This window comes from Nicrophorus vespilloides, unplaced genomic scaffold, assembly GCF_001412225.1.
Source record: "Nicrophorus vespilloides isolate i.1.1-1 unplaced genomic scaffold, Nicve_v1.0, whole genome shotgun sequence".
NCBI classification, from domain to species: Eukaryota; Metazoa; Arthropoda; class Insecta; order Coleoptera; family Silphidae; genus Nicrophorus; species Nicrophorus vespilloides.
The window spans coordinates 4,740-23,286 of NW_017099678.1; the positions used below are offsets into that span (position 1 = coordinate 4,740).

General features: G+C 29.1%; 3 non-coding genes across 3 annotated transcripts; all 3 read right to left on the reverse strand.

Moving 5' to 3' along the window:
- Positions 1-1,409: 1,409 nt before the first annotated feature.
- On the reverse strand, positions 1,410-1,529 carry Trnal-caa. Its single transcript has 2 exons — positions 1,492-1,529; positions 1,410-1,455 (listed from the first exon to the last, which is right to left on the reverse strand). It is a non-coding gene; the product is annotated as a tRNA-Leu (tRNA).
- A 105-nt stretch (positions 1,530-1,634) lies between these two features.
- Positions 1,635-1,753, reverse strand: Trnal-caa. The gene is made up of 2 exons: positions 1,716-1,753; positions 1,635-1,679 (listed from the first exon to the last, which is right to left on the reverse strand). It is a non-coding gene; the product is annotated as a tRNA-Leu (tRNA).
- Positions 1,754-11,002: 9,249 nt separating this feature from the next.
- On the reverse strand, positions 11,003-11,108 carry Trnay-gua. The gene is made up of 2 exons: positions 11,072-11,108; positions 11,003-11,038 (listed from the first exon to the last, which is right to left on the reverse strand). It is a non-coding gene; the product is annotated as a tRNA-Tyr (tRNA).
- Positions 11,109-18,547: the final 7,439 nt, after the last annotated feature.

Sequence of the window (18,547 nt, forward strand, 5' to 3'; positions counted from 1 at the left end):
TAAAATTTTACATAGTGAACTTTTCATGGAAACTGTTCGCAGATTCCACAGTTTGTTTGGTCATCGTAATGCAAGGGCCGTTAATTGTCAGATGTTCAGTACTAGATATAATCTCCATGTCATATAAATAAAATGGCAGTTAATTTCGGGACACCCTTTACTTGACTATCTTCTAAATACAGAGATATGTATAATAAAACTGTTACGAATATTATATTTATTTTCCATAAACTCAATTCAAGAAATGGACGGAAAGGACTCCTCGTCCAATAGTGATATAGAAGTTAAGGTTGTAGGTGATAAGAAAAAATTAAAAAAGAAAAAAGCCATACGAAATGCAAACAGAGCCACTAATAAAAACATATCAAAAACTAAATATAAAAACTCAGCAAAGACAACAACGAGATGAAAATGAACAAGCAAATCAACAACTTAAAAAAGTTAATATCAAACAAATATAATGAAAAACAAAATGTCTTTCAAGACGAACAAAGCATTTCAAAACAAACTATGGTAGAAACTTGGTAAAAGCTGCATGGTGAAAAAATAAAAAAAAATATTCAAACTAACATAAATAGAAACTAAGAATTAGAAACAATTGTAACGAATAAAATGTTAAAAAAATAAGACTTCACAACGACATAATTACGAGATAATCCTCGATGTGCAGAGATTTATAATATGCAATTAATTACATTATTTATAATTCATTGATTTCATTAAATACTCCATTTCTCATCATTTAGTTCTACCCTCGATCACAAAATTTATTTTTATTTGTCATTTCCTCTCTTTTGCTGCCTTTTTCCCGTCGATAGTCATATTCCCTTTATTTCGCTTTCTTTCTGTTCCTTCTTTCATTGTCTCGTATCACATGCGCGCATTTTGCGCTACAATAAATCCATTCAGCGGAACTCTTGTCTGCACTTCCTTTAACTTCCATTCATCCTTCCCCTCCTTTTGCCGTTCCGCATTTACACATCTAAACCTCACAATTATTCCCCTGCCCCTAATCTCGTCTACTTAATTCAGCATTCAGGCGCACGAATACATAATGCATTTTATTAGGCTGTCTGCCAATTCGACTCGCTACTCAACTTCTTCCTTCCGTCATAAACACATAGCCAAAGCAGAATTTTACATAACTTTAAGAAACTTCAGAATATCTCGAATATAAAACACAAACATACAAGAAAAAATATTAAATTTCATTTCTAATAAAAAATATTTAATTAATAAAATAATTAAAACGTATTTGTATAATTAAAATGAATGATAAAATAGTTAACTGGTCCAAAGAACTTTTGAACATAGGTCTCTGCACATAACATAACTAATTTATACTATTGTGCACATTTTTGATCAACAATTATACCAATTGCTTTTTTAGTCAACTTGCTAAAATATATTGTCAGAAGTGGGATTCGAACCCACGCCCTCATCAGAGGACCAGAAATCTCTATTTGACCTGCAACTGCAGGCAAGGTTAACCTTGAGTCTGGCGCCTTAGACCGCTCGGCCATCCTGACGTAATATTTGCTATAAAGAATTACTTAAGTTTTTTTTGCAAGAAACGCCGACTTAAGTACAAAATGTGTATACCATCTGTTTGTGATCGACTAGGTAAAACAGTTTGTCAGAAGTGGGATTCGAACCCACGCCCTCATCGAGGACCAGAAATCTCTATTTGACCTGCAACTGCAGGCAAGGTTAACCTTGAGTCTGGCGCCTTAGACCGCTCGGCCATCCTGACATATTGATAGCTCTAAAGAATTATTTAACTTTTTTTTGGAAGAAATACTGACTTATTTGCTAATCTATTTAGTATTTCTGATAATTTCAATACTTTTTATAACCTCGCATAGTGCGGATTTACTAGAACACGGTTTATTCATTTAAAAACTTTCTAAATTTTAATTGATTACATAAAAATAATTTGGAAAAGATTAGTACATCAAAGTTTTTGATATCTATATTAACATTGTAACTACTAATATGAAGTTTTCGCAAAATAGTTCCCGGGAATTTTAAAGATTTATATTTCTCGTTTTTCCACTAACCAAATTTGGAAATTTAATTATAAAATATAATATATTCGTAACATATATATGTTTTTGCCTATTACTGACAATATTTTAATGCTTTTGTCTATTATGTTCTAAATTTTAACAAAAGAAATCATTTACCAAACATTTCAGAATAATTACGTATTTTTCAAAACATTATTGTATACTTTCTTTCCCGGGAAAATAAATTATAAATATAAATTATAAAAATACTAACATATGTATATTTAAATATGTATAACTATTGAACAAAATAAGATATAAATAAAAATATATATGTATTTAAGTAAGACTAACAATAGTATTTTAACAAGATCATTAAAAATACACACTCCAAAATGGAAATACTCAGAATACTGTTGTCATTTCATGAAAATCCATGTTATCATATTATATAAATTGCTTCCTTTTTACCTTGAGCGTGTAAAGTACAAGAGGAAAGCTCCATATAGATTTAGATCAATAAATCTATCATACACTATAATATATTCGTTGAATGGATGAGACCTCTTCACTTTTACTACGGATTTTACTCGCTCGCAGGGATTTTATTATTCCTCGTCGCCCCTTTTTCCGCGCGCCGATGTTATTTTTATCCGCGCGAAAATAAAAACGTAATATTCCATAACATTTTCCTTCTTACTTCGCCCTCCCTAAAAAACACTCAGTATTTGATTACGGAATCAAAATTGAAAACGCAAATACGGCAAGATGGCTTTCTGATTTGTTTCTAAAGAATTTATATATTTATTATTTGCAGAACAGCCAATATATATATATGATAAAATATATATATATGATAATAAAGTAATAATATAATAATATTTTTAATGTTATTTAGCATCACTTATTTTCTTTATAATTCAGCCTATAAATACATTTAACTTCATTGCATATGACAAATTTTAATGTCTAAATATGATTCAAGTAAAACTTATTTTTTTAAATGAAAAATATAAAAAGTTGTAAATTAAGTATAATTCTAAAGTCAACTTTTGTGTACTTTATCGAATATTATGTTGTTGACTAACTGTCAGGTGTTACTACTAATATTGATTAGAATAGGTTGAAATGAATTTCACATTTCCTCGTACAGCTCTCATTGAATCAATGTTTATTGGACAATGAATCAATGTTTATTGAACAATGTATTTCCATTTCATACCTCGGATAGTGTGGAAGCATCATTACATAAACAATTGTGGCAGCTTGTGAATAATTAGAAGTTAAAAAAAATATATTCTAATCTAAATGATGTTTTGTTTTTTTTTTATTTGTAAGAATATTTGAATGCAATAAGTCAAAATGCAATACTGAAAATATGTAGGACGAAATAAAGGGATTAAATTTTTAAATGAATTTTAATTGTAGCGAGGATCGCACGACGGAACAGGAATTTTTTGATTAATTAATCGTTTGCAGACAGGCGCGAAATCGTGAATTCATCGCAGTACCAAAGCACATGTCGAATATCCCGAATACAGAGATTCCTTCGAAGCATTACCATGTTTCGAGCTGCAACAGGAAAATATGAAATTTCCGCATTGTAAGTTTTCCTTCATCTCGGGCGCTCGGAATTAACTGGATGTACTACATTCATATATACATATACATGTTACACGCAGTTATTAAATACTCGGAACGTACCTAACACAATCGGAATCCTGGCCTTTTTCCTCACCCTCAGGCATTGGTTTCTACCACCCTCATGGCATGGCACGACGGCACGATTCAAACGGACTGTGAAAATAACAAATGGCTAATATATCGGGACGCAATCATAAAATCCCCTAGAACGCTTCCACTTTGTGGAAGTAATATGGATCGGAGTTGGCGGAGCGAAACCCGCAACGAGCCCGTCGACGTCCTCGTTCATACCTTCCTTTTTTTGTTCCTTTTCGTTCGCTCTCTTCCTTCTTGTTTCTTCGACTATTATGACTTTTTTTTTTGCATCTCTGAATATTCCCGCATATAAACACATCATTGGCGCAAATTGTGTTTTATTGCGGACCGTTTGATGTTGCCGGAATTAGGAAGCGAAATTTCATTTTGCCTTTCTTCCCCTCACGTTAATCACGTCGACCTTGTATTTCTTTGTTTTTTATTGTATTATCTATAAATTAATTATTTTACCAGTTTCAAAAATTTATAAATATAACTCATTAAGAACATTAATTTACCGTATAAATATGTATTTTATATAGTTTTATGTTATTTAATTGTTTTTGTTCAAATGTTTATGTAACATCGAGATTTAGTCCATTATATTATTAGCAGTAATAAAAAAAAACAATTTTACTACAATGTCCTAACATACCCAAAAATAATTAATTTCAAATTTTAGACAATTACATTAAAATCAATTTGAAATTTCTAATATATATAAGATTTAATATTTTTTCCCAAAAAATAACATTCAAAAATTTGACCTTTATAATATTATCTATATAAGAATATTTTCTAAGAGTAAACTTGCGTAAAATTTATGTTGTCAGATTTATTATATTCAAACTATATTCTAAATAATAATATAATTTGATGATGACAATATTTTTGAAAAAACTTTGATATTTAAATTATTTAAACATAACAAGGAATATATTCTGTCAATTATATAATGTACGCTTCTTTACATAATTCTGAAAGTATTTTAATTAAACTTATTATATTATCTTCAACTAATGCCAACCTTAACTTTTAAACTTGGAAGGTGGGACAACCTTGACCAATGTACTTTCTTCAAATAGATTGACGATTTGTACGAAAAATAAATTGAAAGATTAACAGCGAAAGAGATTTGACGAAAATTAGCAATATAATCTGACAAAGATAATTATATACAATCAAATAAGATATTTTTTATATAATAAATAAACATGCTTAGAAGCTAATATCTTCGATTTTTTCCTCAATCTAATCAATTATATAAATTAGTTACTAATGTTATATTTAATGGAGTTTCTCAGACTCAACGCGAGTAAACATGTTACGAAAAGACGCGCGAGTTACGACCCAATCAAAGGATCCCTCTTCACAGTCAAAACTACTGTTAGTCCAGATCATATAGTGTTGGCCTAGGGCCCTCAAAGATAACGGTATGCCATGTACTCGATTTTTACATTACTACAGTTCTTAATGTATGTACATTTCATCTTTTAATCTAGGCAAAATTTTCATAAATAATTTATAATCATTTTACTTTTTCATTGAAAACGATGATATTAGCCATTGACCGGAATCTTTTCGCCCTAATAAAGATAATTAATCGAAATTTTATTTTAAGTTCGTTATTAAATTTGCATTAACTTCAACTACAGACTTCAACTAATGAAATATTAATTTTATAAAATGTAGAATAATTTGTTTTATGTATATTTTGCATTAATATATTATATATTTTCCTTTTTAATTAAAAATTCGTTATAACAGTTTTTTATAACTAGTTGAAAAAACTTTAATTGTAACTTTTATAAAGATACATCAATAATTAATATTAATTAAACAGCTGAAATAAACCTATTATATTAACATTTTTTCCAACGCAACTATTTATGTTTTTTTTAATCATTTTAAAATGATTTTTTTAATTATATATATTTTTTACATTTCATTTTGATTTATTATGTAATATATAGCAAACTACTGAATGCGATAAAACCTTCAAAATCTAACCGTATATTAAATTTGTTGTTAATATAAAATAGTAGTATTTTATGTAACAAATGTAAATATAAATAAGTAACATTGAGACGCCATCTAGCGTAAAACTTATCAATTTTAAATAGATTGTCATTTAGGGTTGGAAATGTATTATTTATGATGAATTAAGATTGGAGAATTTAATTTTCTGTGCTCGCATAAATCACGTCGTCTCCGATTTCCAACCCCCTCCCATTCCGTGCAACCCATCTCATCCCTCGGAGGAAGCGGAACGCGTGTTTTTTAATTCCGCGGTTTAATAATGGCAACAGCATAAGAGAATAAAGAAGAAGAGATAAAAAAGATAGAAGTAATGGCGCATGCATCGAGGGGTCGCGAAACGATATTATCTGAAGAAGGGATGAAGTGTTTTATTTTATTTGTTTTCGTGTTTTTTATTTCCTCTTGCTTCCTTGTGTTATATGTGTAGCATGATATATATATGTATGCGATGAGCTTGTGTTTCGTGGGGGTGCAGTGTCGGAGTTTTCGATGTGTAATGTGTCTGAATCGAATAACGGCGCAAATTGAAAAAGCAAACAGCGACGACGACTATAAAGGGGGATAAATGGTGCATGTGTGTATGATTGGGTTTGATATCCTGCGATGGTATCAAACGGCAGGGCGGCATGTATGAGAAAGGGTCGGGCGGGTGGCTGCCGTGCTTAAAACCTTAAGGGTGGGTCGCGCCGCGAAGGGTTGGTTGATGGGGGAGGGTCGGTTTGGTTTGGTTCGGTGCGGTGGCGGAGCAACTTTGTACCAGGCTGTGGTCGGGACGATGCCAATAAACAACATCCTAACCCAACATCATCACATTTCGCATTCCACGGTCTTTATGCGTTCGCAACACTTACGTAATTACCAACCTATCCACTTACACACACACATACAATATATACATGCACGTTGATACACGTGACTTTGTCTCCTAAGTGAGATGTGCTTGCATGCACAAGCTTCCTAGCATGCGGTTTTTGAAAAGGGATTTTGCAGCCTCGGTCACCAGCTCGGATCGATCCATCAGCAATTTGTCACTCCGCTCCGACGAAACAACGTCGAAATTTAATCGGGACGTGGCTCGATGGAATAAAGCAATCCATTAATGCATGTAAGAATTACATCGGCCGTGGGATGGGCCGACCACCGGAATTAACTGCACAAACAACGAATTTTCCAATAACACTCAACAAACAGAATCCTTTTATTGACGAAATTTATCGTGCAAATGTTGACCTTCCTTATTACATGGAAGGATGGAAAATCGGATGTATTGATAATATTGGAACTTACTGACTGGACGGTAGCGTTTCACATGAAAGCACACTGAATATGACTTTGATGTTTACAAAACATACTTTTATACTTCCATTATTAAGCAGCAAATTTACATTTAATTTGAATCAATTCATATACAAAATCTCAAATAAAAATATTTACTTAGTTTAGATTTACAAAATTAAAAACTAAACTGTATAAAAGTTTGACAATATTTAACTTTTACTATTAGTTGTAGTTTATGAGTACTAGGATAAATAGATATAAATATAATAGTACTACAAAAAATACATAATTTATTAATGCAGTAATAAGTTTAAAAATGCACACAATAACATTGAGATCATCTGCGCTTCGTGAAATAAAGACATAAATATAAATTTTTTACTGTTCAGTTTGATCATTTTGTAACTGTGTGCAGGTTAAAGTAGATATATATATATATAGCTGATCTCAGATTTAAACTTACATTTCCCAACAATTTGGTAAATATGTACATTTACCAATTTTGTACTTTTATCGTAACATATATATAAGAAGCTTTTAAAATTATTAATAAAATTGTGATAATCTTGTAAAGATAATTTGCTGGAGCAATCATAAAAAACAGTCTAATTTAAGTAAATGTTACAAAAGGACCATAGTACATAGAACATATTTGTTTTAATTTATCTATTTTACAAGAAATTTTTAATAGAATTATGAACTATTTCGATAATAAAACATTACAAAACTCACCTCAATTTATTATTAATTGCGTACAGGATCAACACAAGATACATCTGTTTTTAAAGCGGAAACACGTATTGCAATATTTATTTATATACGAAACTTTCAATATATTTTTTTTTATTTCAAGAAGCGAGCAGAATACAAAAATATCAGATTATATTTCTGAAAGGAAGCTTCAAGGATTGAGTAAAAGAGCCCTATGAAATAGGTTTTTTTTTCTGAAGTAGTTTTATAGTTTTATTGTTCATCTGCAAAATGTGAAAATGGGACTCGTGTGGTTACAGAAATATCTAACTTAAATAAATTTAGGGGGACTGGTTTTATGATGTGTTCGCACCCCTATATCTCAAAAATGATGTATTTTTTTTCATTATATCGACAACTTAAGGAAATTGTGTTTGGCTATTATTCATATTTTCTCCCCTATGAGTGAATGTTTGTGGTGTTCAAAGTTGTTAATACAGTAAATAAGTCATAAGTTGCTAAGTGTCCATTCGCTTCACCCATCTAAGTACTATTATAAACGCAATATATACAGTCATATCTCTATTAACGAATAAAATGGACTGAACAAAATTACTTTGTAAAGCAAAACTTTGTTTTTAGAAATAAAAATACAGAATCGTTCTTTTTTAAAGAACATGGAAAGTTGTGTTTTAAACAAAGAAAAGTTTTATTAAATAAGCAGTCAAATAATCTAGTTATTATGGAGTTATTTTTTTTTTACTAAAAAAATAAAACGTTTTTAAAATTATTTAAGCAATTTTCCAAATATTTATTTGTTAACATTTTTCGTCAGGATCTTAATGAATTTTGTCTTCAATATTCGTTCCAAACAATGTTTTCTAAATCTTGTACTGAAAACCATCATCTTCTGAATTCAGCAATGTGACACTTGAATCGATAAAAAAAATAATCATTTGGAGCACATTCAATTTTTTGTGGCATGGAGTAATTTGTAAAAATAGTAGATTTTATGTAAGAATTAATTTATTTCATGATATTTATGATATATACATTCATGATATTGAAATTACTTTACGTAACACACCAGTTCAAAATCACTGCATTAGAATGATACATTTTATTGTTTATTTCAACTGTTGTAATACATATTATTATAATTTCAAAAATACAACAATATATCGATATTTCATACTAATTTTCCATATTTACATTAAAATCATTGAAATTTTATTAGAAAAAACTATTTATGATATTCATGAAGATTGTTAGGAATATAATTTAATAAATGCATGACATTTGTTATTTGCTGATGTTGGGATGTATTGGAAATACAAGACAGTAATAGTGGGATCACTCGACAAAAATGAAAGGGGAGCAAAGCAAATTGTGCTTCCTTCACTCCGGCAATGATTGTTTCACAAAGGAACTGGAGAATCTTTTTGTTTCATACCACCCGATCCGATGTCCTCCCCTTTATTGCGTTTCGCACTCACATTTCCCACTATGTTCTTCTCCTTTTTTTCCCTTTGCCACATCGGCGTTTCTCCACTTGCTTCCTTTTTTTCTACTGCTGCATAACTATTTTAAACGTAAATACACGATCCTGAATAAAGTAGATATTTAAAACTTTGTATTTTTTTATATTGAATATCAAATGACACCATTGTAACGATTTTATAAGGTTTAATAATAACATTTATTGCAGTAATCATAGATAACTTAATATAAACAATAACAAATATATACAGTGGAACCTCGCTTAACGAGTAAAATAAATTGTAAAAATTACTCGCTTAACGAGCGACGTTTTGCATAAGAAAAATGGAACGTATTATCGTATAGTACATTAGTTTATATGGGGAACAGCCATTCCATTTTGGAATGGATTATGCACGTTAAGCGAGATTCCACTGTACACAAAATTATTTTTTTTACATAATTTTGTTTCTGAATATTGACGGATATTATAAAATGAAAAATTCTACATACGGGAATGTTTTGATTCTTGATTTTGTTTGGGAAGAAATGATAGAAATATCATTATTACATACATATTTGTTGAATGATTATTACAGATTTAAATTAAACATTTATTGTCTACATTTAAATTTTTACTGTGATTGCTAAGTTTACTGATTCTACACAAACTAAAACCTAAACTAGTACTCGTCAACACTCTGTTTGTGGAAATTGAATTATATCCACTAAAATAAGATAGTATTAGTTTATGTAGTTAATCAAAATGAGGCTAAAAGTATATTTGCAAGTAGCTTGCCATTAATCTCTACTATAAAATATAGATCAAATTACAGCATGTTTTCGATTTTACACGGTTTTGAAAAATTTATATAAATGTTGAAAATAACATATCTTATTTGTTTTTGCATATTTTTCGATTTACATGGTATTACATTCAAAAAGTTACAATTTCGATTTATACGTTTTTCTCAAGAACTTTTCTACCGTGTAAATCAGAGTGCATAAATATCATGGATTATAATCGTTTATTGTCCATCACGAACAAAATATTGGTAAAAACGAAAATTAGCAGTATTGATGATGTTGATTGCATGATGATTCTTCGATTCTCTTATTTTTCTCAATTTTAAAGATTGTGTCTAGAAAATCTTCTATTTCTACTCTTGATATAAAATTTGTATTTGCTATTTATCTGGAAATGCATTTAGATCAGCGGTCGGGGAACCGGCGTAAATTACCCCAAATAGGGTAAAAATGATTTTTTTTTGGGTAATAGGGAAATTTTTCTAATTTCATCTTACCAAACTTAGAGAGTGGTTCTCTGATTACTTTCCAGATCTTGATGAACAAACTGTGAATTGGGTTGTAGATCCTTTTAAATGTGAAATTACTAACATACCAGAAGAACCTCCAGGTTTGGAAGAGGCAATTNNTAAAAACGAAAAACAGAAATCGATTAAACGCCGAAGACTGTATTCAAATTGCTCTTACATCCCAATTTTAAGGTAATTATTGTAATTGATTGTTTTCTTTTCAGATTGAGGGGGTAATATCGACTTACGCAAAAATATTTTGGGGTAATGGTTAAATAAGTTCCCCGACCTCTGATTTAGATCAATGATTATTATGAAAATAAATTTTAATAAATAGCAAAGATACTTTTTCCTAACTTAAGTTTCGTGCTATAAAAAATAGAAACTAAAGATAGATAAGAAAAAATAAATGTGGTAAGTACGTAAAAATATTTATAAATTTAATTATAATTTAGTGTTTTTCAAAAAGAATCCTTCGAACCGGATTTGAACCAGTGACCTATGGATATCTATATCAAATCCGTGTTTGGATTAAACTTTCTACAGTCCACCGCTCTACCAACTGAGCTATCGAAGGTATATATATATACATATATGGTTGAAAAAATCGAAAACAATATTGATAAAAGTACAAATTTGTGAACACGATACAATTTTCAACTACAAAGTTACTTAAAAATAACTGAAAAAGTGATTTTAAAATAGTTCTTTGTGTTTCTTGATATTTGTTAGCTTTAAAATATTGTTTTTTAAAATAAATATCTGTTATCTACCTCTTGATCTTCAATTTCCAATTTCAAATTTGTTCTTGTAGAAAATATATTTTTTTTTATATCATATAATTTTATTCACAATCTATTCAACAAATTACCAACAACAAACTCAACAACATGAACAGGACAAGAAAGTAGGTCATTTTGCCCGTTTAAATTAACATTATTATTACAGTTCACATATAAATTGTTTAGTATGTTTACTTGGAATTACAAGTTGTTCTGATTCCACTTAGTTTTCCAAAATTCTGACTCGTTGCTAACACGCCATTTTCGTGGAAATTGAAATGAAGCCACCAAAAAACAAAATTGAAAAGCATTAGATATGAATTGGATGTACGGGCATTCTTCAAATACTCGGAACGTACCCTGTCCCCACCTAGGGGGTCACCGTCCTGTTGCAGCAGCCATCCACCCTCTAAAAATTGTATTATTAATCCCAAGACCCCTCGCGTTTTATTACATTCCCCGCATTTCGTTTTCCTTTATTTACTTTTTTTTAGTTCTCTTCGTTTTTTTTTTGTGCCAAATACATAATGGCAAATACCGACAAGTACAGAAATCTGCGCAAAGGTAATCCAATCTTACGGCCACGTAATCCACCGGAATCCAATCCCATTTCCGCTCAATAAGCTTAGCTGCGGTAATAATACGAAAACGCATAGCACTTTCTGTTTGCATACCGCAATTAAATATTAATTACGATCGCATGCGGCAACCCCGAACAAACCAATCACAAACATTTTATTTATTTATTATTTTTTTTAATTTCGCAATGCGAAAGGTGAAATATATTTAATGACGTTAATAAATTAAATGCGTCACTGTTGCATATTCAATTCCAAATATCAATTGCTTCGACAATAATAAATTCCGGCTAATTAATTTTTATCCATAATTAATTCGCCGAGTTTGCGTTGCGTTTTGATTTAATTTTTGATCTTTCTCTCTTTCATTCAATTTACATGTTTTAATTAACATTGCTCGTTCATTTATTTCGTTTGCTTTATTACTTGTTTTTTACATGTATGCTTTCGGTGATTGTTTCTGCATGTAATTCCTATATTTGCGAATAGGAAATTGTTTGATTTTAAGTTGGCTGCGGACAACCCCAACGCAGTTCATTCCATATATTTTTTTTTATTCTTTAATGAATTCTATTTCAATATTTTAATTAACTCACTCGTTTTTATTTAGTAACACGTTGTTACTGCCGCTGTTTCTCTCGTTTTGTTTTGCGAAATATTCTGGTTTTGTGCACAATAGATGTCCGCGAATTTAATTAACGCATTTCAAACATGTAATGTTATATGTATCAATGCGCATTAATTAAAATTTGTATTCCTAATTTAAACTACAAATAATAATTTGATGACAGCACACGTATTTGATATTGTCTCGCTGTTTAATGTTATAACATGTAAAGCGGGCTTGAGAAACTTTAATTCTAGTTAATCTTAAGTCATAATTAAGTTTTTTCAATTTCTATAAATATTTATGAATAGAAATTTAATAATATTTTAGACAATATTTTAGCATTTATATGGAAAATTGAAGATCTTTCGTAACAAATCTTTTCTATCAGAATATTTTGTAGAATTGTTTTTTATAATGTCAACTATATAAATACGATCAATTAAGTTGCATAATTTGCATTCTATTTTATATTTACTATATCATTAATAATCAATATGTTTATTCATTAAATATTTCATTATTAAATGATTTTAATTAAGTCATTATAAGTTTTTTATTGTTTTATCTATGTAAATTTGTTTGCTTAATTTACAAAATTTATTATTTTTTCGGGCGGAAAGACATAGGTCTATAGTCCTTTGGTCACAATTGTGACTAATAAATATTATTATTATTTTTTCCATATTATTTGTATATTTCATAACGTTTAAATAAAGAGAAATATGTTCAAAAAATATAGTTAGAAAAATAAAATACTTCATGAAAATGTTGAGTAATAATTGAATAATGTACATGGAAATTTAATAATAATTACAAAATTCACTAGAAAATTTATAAAATAATATATAAATTAAATAATTAAGGAAATATATGCCATAAATATTTGTGTAAATTAATTTTAACTAATTTAACTTATAAATACAGAGAAAGATGTAAAAAAAATCAAAGTTACAAAAAGAAAAAACTTTATGAAAATTTAACCATAATAAATCTTTTCTCTCAGATATTTAAACAAAAAAAGAAATTGTAAAATATTTATTCAAAATTAAATACAAACAAAAAATGGAAATAAACAGGAAGACAACAAAACTTTTTTTTATTTTATAAGAAATATAGCAAGATATGAATATGTTAATCTTTGACTAATTAACAAAGAACTTTTTTTTATGAAAGTACTAACAATATTTGATAATTTTTTAAAACCTAATCCATTTAATTTCACTAGAAGACTAGCTTTAACATAATTAATAAATGTAATTAAATCTTTCAGTATTCATTGAGCCTGATACAAATATATAAAACTGATACAAATAAATCACTTTTAGAAATGAAATCGATAAGGTACTTCTAGGAAACGCGTCTGATTTATTCATGTAACACGGACAATAACACAATTTGTATGTTTCAATACAATCGCGTTTCCAGAAAGTACCGTAATCATAGTAGGTGATAATCAAATCCTGGTCGTGACATAACAATTGCCGTTAATAAATGAACATTCGTCCGTTCGTAGCTCTTAAGGAAATTATCGGTCTTCTATTCGCCGAAGGGCAGCAAACGTAAATTCGATAATAATTACGTAAGAATCGGAAAAACATTCCTGGCCCAGAAATCTAGTTCAGCTATGGAATTCCTTCCGACCTTCGGCAAAGGCCAATCGCTCGTTCGCGCTTTTCACCCGAAGTGAAATGTTGTCGATAATGGCCAATTTGTTACACGCACGTAGTAGCATTTGCCAAATGTCAATGTTGTGTATTGTATTAAACTGTTCGGGAAAAGTCGTGTCATTCCTCAAGAGTGCCGTGAATTGCTTTTATTTATTTACTTATTTCTTGTTTCATAAATATCAACACTTTTTTTAATAAAGTTACATATAATTAACACATACTTTCTTAAGGTGTTGATAACCTGTCATTATATACATTTATTATGTTAGTTTTAGCTTTACAAATTACACTTATACATATCATAAATAAATGTATTAATTAATATAAGAAAAAAATCTATACTTCATCCACATATTTTATTAGAAGCTGTTTAAAAGGTATAATGACATATTTCCTTTGTATAATTCTGTAATGTTTATATTGGGTGAAGTAAAAAGGTCTGAGCGTTTTTGTTAGTGGTTTTAGTGAGCCATATCTCACGATGTATACGTTGCATCTTGTCATTCTATACTGCGTCTTAAAGGCGACAAAATGCTTTAAAAAATGTTCTTTAGCAGTTTTATGTTTAGTGAACCCAGTTGTGTGTTAGAGCGTTCCAATATGGAGGTAAAAAAACAAGAGAAAATTTGGACTTATGGATAGAATAGGTTATGGATAGAATAGGTTAAATTAGTATAATCGGGGCCATGAGTTTTCTGATGGCCCACGAGACTTGAGAGGCCACAAAAATTAGTTGAATTAGAATTGAACGCCTCATATTTTTTTTATTCATAAAAAATATTAAAAACAGAGATCAAATTATTATTTTTTATACATAACAAATATTTAAATTAGAATCCATTTTACTACCAACGACAATCTTAATACAGCCCTGAGTATAATTGTATATATTCCTTAAGATATATTGAATTGTATCTATTTATTGCATGCTTTATGTTATTTTATAACTAATTAATGTATATTAATAACGCTTAATTAATAAAATATCTAGATATTTTGAAGTTTGACGGAAACATATATACGATTCTTGCAAACAGAGATTAGCTTTATTTCCATCTATGTATACAGCAATACCTCGTACAGTCCGGTTTTGATAAAAAAAACTGATCGAAGCCGCATTGTGCGAGGTATTGCTGTAAAAATATGTTTATATATTTCTATTTTATTTTATAATTTATGGATATGCTATGCAAATTGTACGTCAATGAATAAGTTGTATTAGAAAACCAATTATTAGTTTTTTTTTTAAATAAGTTTTGTAAATTAGTACACAATGAGATAACAATGTTTATGATATTTAAATTAAAAGTTTAATAATGTCAACTTTTGAAATGATTATTAAGTTAATACAAACGAATTACGTGATTTAATTGAATAAAAAGTAATATATCCGGTTGTGTTTGTTCGAATGGAAGCAACGGATTAAAGTTAACGTGTGTTCAGATACTGTACAGATTTACACGCTGTAAAGTAAGGATCGGAAGGGAAGGAAGTTTGAAAAGGAGTTCCGAGCATAAAGAGGTCTGAAATCTTCTCCCATTCAATATATTTACATTGCACCTGAAAAGAGTACTGAAAACAAGTTTCAACTGCGAAGGGCACAGCTTTGATACGGAAGATAGTGCGAGTCCTGCAAAATAAAATTGGAGTTGGTTTTAGTAAAGGATTGCACCTAAGTTCCTTAGAATTCCTTATAAATTCTGATACATAATTTGAAATTACATTATACATAAATAACGTTTAATTAATTATATTAATATAAACTTCTCTAAAAGTTTACTATATCGCTAAACATCAGTTTCTCAATGAAACATTTCGTTATTTATGTAAACGTGAAAAAACTACATTTTATATATTTATTGTATTTATGTTTTATAATTTTAAGATAATATATAAATTTATAAATAATTATATGTATAAATAACTATTATAAGGGTAATTTTACATCAATTCTTATAGGAAAAAAATGGTTTGGTTTTCGAAAAATTCGGTTTTCGAATGAATGAATATGCTGCAATAAATCAGTTTTCAAACAACCCTTAGAATCAAATTATGTTGGACAATATAGGTTCAATTTTTATAATAGTATATAATAAAAAGTATCTTTCAAATGTCATCAAACTATAGCTGCATGACAAGAAAAAAAAACTAAAAGTTTTCGTTTTTTTGCTAGAAAAGTGATCAAAGTTCTTAAGAGAAATTATAAGGCTTTCATGAAAAGAATCTTCTAATATTTTTTTTTTGGTTGAATCTGGAGTATATTTGAGGACGTCGGAGAAGGTCATAAAATTGGGTTGGTTGGGGAAGGGCACGGCATTGGAGTGTGCGTGCGTCAGACAGAGACAAATTGCGGTGTAAAAAGGCCCAGCGTGTAACCGAAAAATCAACAGTGCTGGGTGTTGCAGTCTATCAACATGAAGTGTACTCCTTTGTCAACGACGGTCGTCTGAAGTTTCGTGAAAGGAGATGATCAAATTAGAAACTGCTAATGGAAAGAAAATAAACATTATAAAAGAAAACACACGAAAATTGTTATAAAATTAATTAAGTTTATATAAAACAACAAATGATCAGCGATTCTTTATTTTATAATTATTTTTTTAAGAATTAAAATTGAGAGATTTTAAAGATATGTTTCAATTTAGAATTTATAAAAGGACGACTAATAGCCGAATGGCTAAGTCGCCTTACCTACTTGCCAGTGGTCACAGGTTAAATTCCTGGTCAAGCCAGGCCCTTTGTGAGCCCTCTCGGTGCTTGCAGCAATAGGGGCATCGTTCGTCACATATGGACAGTGAAATGAATGAGGTTCAGCATATGGACCTTCAACCAAGTCGATGGACAATGAGAGTGTTAAAAATAGCAACAGATTCATAGTCAAAGAAAATAGTGGAATCGCAGAGCATCAATTATTAATTGCTATTAAAATAAAAATATTAATGGATGATATAATATATATTACTATAGAAAATAAATAAAAAGGAAAAAAATAAATATTATTGGCCATAGTTTTTCCGTCCAAATAAATTGAAATTATTAGTTTGTTTATTATAAATATTTTTATCAAAACGACATCTATAATAAATAGTTAAGACTAATATGATATAATATAATTGACATTTAAATAGTGACAAGAATCATGTAAAATTTTTAATGATTTAATAATGTTAGTATTTACATAATATTAATACTTCTATCACCAGAGCAGGTTGATTTTTTTTTGAACAAAAAGCAGTTTTTAAGATATTGCCTCTAATGAGTAAGTCGCTATTTTTACAAGTGAATTTGTTAATAAATAAGGAACAAATAGTATATAATAAATGTAAAATAATAAGTCAACTGCTGCAAACGAAATTATAATAATCATTAAATAATATTTAATTGAGTTATAATTCTATATGAAAAAAGGTAAAACGTAATTTTCAAAAGTATTTTAAGAAATCAATATTTTTAACTTTCCACTTTTCTTCATTTTTTGTAAACATATAAATATTGACATATTTTTGTTAATTAATCACATTTTTTACTGTACAAACGTAATTTTCTTATATTTTTTTATATTTATACTGTAATTACATCAAATTTATATTATTGGAATAAATTCATTACAGATAAATACGAGATTAAATTTTATGATTTGGGGAATTTACAATTAACAAATTATGAGTCCATTACACAATAATACATTTATATAAGTTTCTACTTATTCAATTTATTTTCTTCAACAATCAAAAGAAAACAAAATGAATAAAAAATATATACGTCGTAGATTATATTCTCTACTCTTCGAAGACAAATGACAAATTTTATATTTTTGTTGTCTTTTCATACATCATAATTTAATTCAATTTACTATAGAGTATAATTCAGAGATAGGCAACCTTTTTTGAGCAAAGAGCCATTTGTAAGATATTGACTGTTAAAATGTAAGTCTAAGGAGCCGCATATAACATTAAGATTCAGATAAGCACAGCCACCATAGCCACAATTTCTCACCGAAAAAGATAAATGTTTCTTATGCAATGTCTCACCACATCCTTTCTAAAATTCTTATGTCCCCTATATAACATATACATAATACGCCATACGGTTAAACTGTAGACGTGTACATTTTCGAATAGCCACTCGGTGGGGCGTGGGCCCCACACTGGAAGACAATGGTCTACTGTCCAAGCAAAATTGAACTTGTTATATACAATCCCCCATACATTTCTGGCAATTTACAATATATGTAGACATTATATAGAATACCAAATTATACACTTGTCACGGTCACACAAAAATTTGTGTTGTTTATGGACCCAATACAATAACAAAGGCTTCAACGATTCCGTTCTGGTAATATGGAAACATTTCTTGGCCAATAGTCGAAAATGTTG